Source organism: Cryptomeria japonica, chromosome 4 (genome assembly GCF_030272615.1).
Source record: "Cryptomeria japonica chromosome 4, Sugi_1.0, whole genome shotgun sequence".
NCBI lineage: Eukaryota > Viridiplantae > Streptophyta > Pinopsida > Cupressales > Cupressaceae > Cryptomeria > Cryptomeria japonica.
Window position 1 is genome coordinate 628667045 of NC_081408.1, and position 5683 is coordinate 628672727.

The 5683-nt window shown below is 34.3% G+C and overlaps 1 pseudogene; it reads right to left on the reverse strand.

Annotated features, from left to right (window-relative positions):
- Window positions 1-2384: 2384 nt before the first annotated feature.
- On the reverse strand, window positions 2385-5254 carry LOC131079039 (protein DETOXIFICATION 33-like; annotated as a pseudogene).
- Window positions 5255-5683: the final 429 nt, after the last annotated feature.

The following is a 5683-nucleotide window of genomic DNA, read 5'->3' on the forward strand; positions in this document are numbered from 1 at the left end:
CTCCAAGGTGGACTAAGGGATGGAGTGGACCACTTTCCACCCATACTCTCACAATACAAGGATAACTATCCTTGAGATTGCGATTTGTGAAGTTACTATCTAATTCCTAATATAATTATTATAGGAATATGCTTTGGGTAATTATTAATGTTATTGATTGTATATGCAATTAGATGTTATTGGATTCCTAACCCTTATGAAAATAGTTGGTCTCATGAATTACATTTCAAATGTTGACTAACACAATTGCAGGACCTAAACCAAGATTTATATTGTTAAAGGCATTTCAATTTGTGAATTTGTAATCTTAACTGTACTACATTTCTTATCTTAATTGAACTTGTTGTTTTAGGGCAAAATATAAGAATATTCCCCAAAGGGGGTATTACACAAAATTCCACAATATTGCTCCTCCTTATGGCATAATGTTCTTGGAGATTTCACTTAATTAACTATATATGTTTATCTATTAGAGAATAGCCTATTGTAATAGATGTGTATGCCCATTTATTCTAGTTAATGTTGAGGCACCTAACATGATAGTGTGGGATCTCAAAAGATCATACCATCTACTAAGAGCCCTATTGAGTGAGCCAACCACAAGTTAACTAGTTCTCTAGTTTCTCATTTGAGATATTAAACTCTCTCATTGTTCCTAGATCTATTGATATTGATCGTGCAAGTGTTTAATTTGTACTCTAATATTTCCTTCTAATACCTTCATTTCAACATAGTGATTTGAAGCCTACATGATTTGATTTTTAAGGTTTTCTAATTGAATCTTTATTGCTATCCAGGATATTAACCAACCTACGAAAAATTGTTTAGTGTGATAACATTATTGTAAGTTTCCTACATGTTATTAACCTTCATCTCTAATTTTGTTTAAAGGGCGATGCTTCTTTCTTATCTCTTCCACTTTTTTCCTATCTCACTTCGTCAAAATTTCTTGCTTAACATTTTTCTTTTATATTTATTTAATTTATAATTTTGCCAAAATCTCACTGATAACTAATTATAGTTGTTGATCCAAAGGTAATGAAGTATCTTTGCTTATATGTTGTATCTTTTTTGTACTTCTCCCAATGATTGCTATGTAGAGTCATTACTACCCAAATATTCTTTCAAGAGTCTCTCCCTCGCTATGTTGAGTATGATATCGACTATTTGAAACTATTGAATAAAGAAGATGTGTGTAATATCTACCTTAGTCCTAAAGGTGAAGGTATAAACAATGTTGGTGGTAGGGTTACCATGGGTTGCAGTTGCTTCTACTAAACTAGAGACTGCTTAGTTTTTGGCATTGGTTTTGAGGGTGGAGACACAAGTAGATTTATTAGACCCTGTCTAGTTAATGATTATTTTGCACTAGTTTCAACCATTACTACTTTTATTTTACTTTCCCCTATTTCTTCTTCTTTTTGTGTTGTCTCATGCTCTATATGTTTTTCTTGTTCTTCTTATTTAGTAGCTCTGCAATCAACCCCATAATTATCGCATAACCCCTAAAGAACTTACATCAATGACCAATGTATCTCAAGAATATTTTTGCTTCAATTACTATCTTGGGGGTGATAAGTTGAAGATTAATGCAACTTTCAATGAGTCTACTATCATTCCTTTATATATAATATGGTCTAGTAATGCACAAAAGATATCACAAATGTACATATTTTCAGGTTCAAAGCTATTTGGAGGCTTTGACATATTTCTAATATTAGCCACAAATTTTAGGCATGGGATTTCATTAGCCCATACACTATCTAATCATTTAAGTGTAGTGTAAAAAATCATGTATACACTTTCTAAACAGATTTATTATTATTTTTTTGGCACAAAAGATATAATTGTATACATAAATGAGCCCATTTGATAGCAAATGTGGTTTTGAGTAAGTCTTTTTCTTATATTTTAATAAAATGGTGTGGAGATAACCCATCAATAAAGGAATGTACATTTCATCCAACAACTGATCATAAGACCTCTTCAATAAAATGTGTATCATGAATGAAAGCCTTGCTCAATTTTATAAATTCAACATAGATTCTAATCTCTCCTATTTTCTTGCAGACGCAGCTAGTTGTACAGCGGGTTATTGACTGCTTGGAAAATCAGAGCCATAGCTTGCACGATCAACGGTGTAAAATGTGTGACTAACTTCCGTGTTATGCTCATTCCATGCAAACTACTGTGTTTTTGGAGCCAGTTTAGCTTCTGCCTTTTCTTGCAGTGTGCATTATATTTTTAATATATGATATTTTTATCAAAATAAAGAAAATGTATTGTTTGACATTTAAAATTATATAAACTATTTTAAATCAAATAACAAACAATAAATGTTACAGAATATAATATACTAAAATACTTTAAATCCGTATATGTAATCAAATACAGTTGTCAATTTTGATTTTTTTAAGTTATATTCATTGGAATAAAATAAACCACCAAAAAAGCTCAGATGACTACTATGCAAAAAACTACACGCAATATAGTTTTTATTGTTTCTGGTGATGGTTTTACAAAACTGAAATAGACCAAACTACTTTTCAAACGTGAAAGGGTGTCTGCTCGCCATTCTCCTGTTCCTGTTCCTGCCCCACCAAAAGAGTTAATTTGGTTTGAATCAGTATTTCACCAAGATATAGGAGGAGGAGGAGGAGGAAAATATTCAACTACCTTTGGTTTTCCATGTCCTTCTGGACCTCCCCAAATTCTAATTCGATCTTCGGCTTGAGAGGCCTGTGATATAAACCATTAATGTAATAACATGCAGGGCATAAAAAATGGTGAATCAAATTATCAATTAAGTAATGGCAATTATAATACCTCTTTTATCCAATCTGTCTTATATGTGATGATGGTGAGAATAAGGGTTTGCATTACAACTCCCAACAACATACCAGTCCAAATACCCTGCTTACCAGTTGTGGTATAATATAAGAAATATGGATTATGAATTTTTGCAGTCATGGGTAGGAGTGTGAAATTAATGATATGGATCATAAATTACAACAAACAGGACGGTTTGTTCACCTGTCCCTGAAGATTAAGTTTGTATCCGAAGACAAAACCCAATGGCATGCCTACAATGTAATAGCAGCCTATGTTCACATATGCTACCAAAGCTTGCCATCCTGACCCTACTGCCACCCCTGAAACATACAACAAAACATGGCTTAATTAACTTCATTTTCTTTGCTTCTAATAGGTTAAATGGTTACAAAATGAATTTGACTGACCTGACAAAACTATTTGCAAGGAGTACAAGAGAATTGTTAGTGCCAAAAGAGTTGAAAACTTGGAAGAGGCTTTGATAACCTCTTGACTGTCTGTAAAAAGTAGTGGAAAGTCATCTTTGGTAATGTAGATAACACCAATGGATAGAATTCCTATGACCATGGAAGTAAAGGACACAACCACTGTTGAGAATTTTGCTGCTCTTGGGCACCCTGCCCCAAGCTCATTGGACACTCTCACACTGCAACAAATTTACAAACTCATAAATATGATATTGGGAAGCATATGTTTATTTGTGTAAGAAAAATATACCAAACTAGAAGAAAAATACTGCTAAAAATAATAAAATTCAAACCGAACAGATTAAGACATAGCAGATTATAGACTCAAAATTTAAGTATAAATAGCCAATAGTATTACAGACTAAACCCCAAAACTAATGGAGAAACCTGATGGCTGCATTGAATCCCATTGGTATCATAATTTGCCATCCCAGTACTGTCATACTGCATAAACAATAGAGCAAGATGTTTTAATTAGAATCTGGGATGCAAATATCCTAACAAGTAACATCTTTGCATTTACATGAGGATTGAACTTCATACCAGATTGACATTCAGTCCACTGCAACAGTTGGGTTCTTCAAATTTCCCGTTAAAACAATAAGGACTGTGAAGTACGAACTCTCTAAGCTGTACGTCCATTCATCAACTCACAATTTGTTATTGGTTGCAGCAGTTTTGGGGGGAAATATATAAAATAATTTATAAAAAATAAACACTACCAGAGTACTTCTTACATGTCAAATATTCTACTAATCGTTGAAATGCCCAGAGTACAGGTATGGTGCATAAAACAGTTTATGATATCTGAAATGGGTTATTAACAATGGATTTAGGGGCCAAGAAACGAACCATAGCATGACTGCAGAAGCCATAGAAAGTTTAACAAAAGCCCCCAAATCTTTTAAGGCTAACATGGACAATCCTCTCCAGGCATCTGAACATGGACCGCATGCTACATATATCAACTGCCCCAATGTTATTATCCACCATGAAATGTTCAGGCTCACTGCTGCTCCGGCTAAACCCCAACTTAATTTTACTATGCATATCCAACAAAGGAATATGTGGAGGATCAACCCTATTAGAGATATCCATGCCATGGACATCACTTTGCTCTGCGCCTGAAGAAACTTCTGGACTGGGAAATAAATTGCAAATGCAAGGAGTTGGGGAAGCATCCAAATGCAAAATTTCTGGGTAACTTGAGATATCTCTTCAGATTGTCCAAATGCCGTGAGTATTGGCCCAGCAAATATGTAAAGAGGAGTAAGTACAATTGCTGTGGCTATGGAAATAATCCAAGATCGTTGCATATACACACTCAACATCTGAACGTCCCCTGTTCCAACTGCCTGCCCACATAATGTCTCCAATGCACTGCTCATTCCCATCTACAAGAAGAAAGCAAAACACATAAGAAACAATAGATGCAACAGCTTCAAAAATGACTGCCCAAATTAGAAATAATGGCTTCAACAGTTTTTCAACTTGATTATTGACCCAGTCAGTGGAGATTTTGTATTCTAATTTACCATGATTCCCATTGCCAGGCCTCCAATAACTGCATCATTGATTGTAACTGCAGCAAGTTCGATGGTGCCAAGGTGCCCAGAAAATGCCTGGGTTACAGCTCCCAGAGAATAGAAACATATTGAAGTAAAAATTACAGGGCCAGCAATTAACCAGAGCTTCTTGGATTCCAACCAAATTTTATTAATTAAAGAGTGATGGCTGGAATTGTGATTGCAATCCTCTGCTGATGAATCTTGCTTGGTTTCCAACAGACTGGATTTAATGGAGTCTGCTTCCATTTCCAAGCGCCTCAAGATTTCTTAGAGGGGAGCAACTCAACTTTGTAACAGTTCCTGCCTTGAATGGCAAGCAACATGCTTTCCATGAAGCTTGGTCAAACTTATCCCCAATTCCAGATTCCACATTAAAGGAAAAATACTTTTATATCGTGTATAAACGTAGAAAAATGTATTAAAATCAGCGGCTGCCAATATTTTTTTTAGAAAAACTTGTATATCCTTATTGTATTCAATGAAATGTGAACAATGATAAATTGTAGAATGACTTTACCATTATTGTATACGTCATACATTTTGACTTTATTGTATACTCTACTAAAAGAATATATAATGCCAACAAACTTGAAAGATATTGATATATATTCTATTAAATGTGAATATGATTGAAGTAAATTTAGAACCAAGCATGTTTCCTCCTGCTTTATTTTTATCCTTGTAACCTTAATTTTTACACATTTCTCAAGGCATCCCTCTAGTGAACTTGTCAAATCTTGGTGGGGTTTGATTTTCATGGAGGATTTTTTTGTTCAACCTCCTTACAAGAAATTGCCAATCAAATGAGCATGTGTG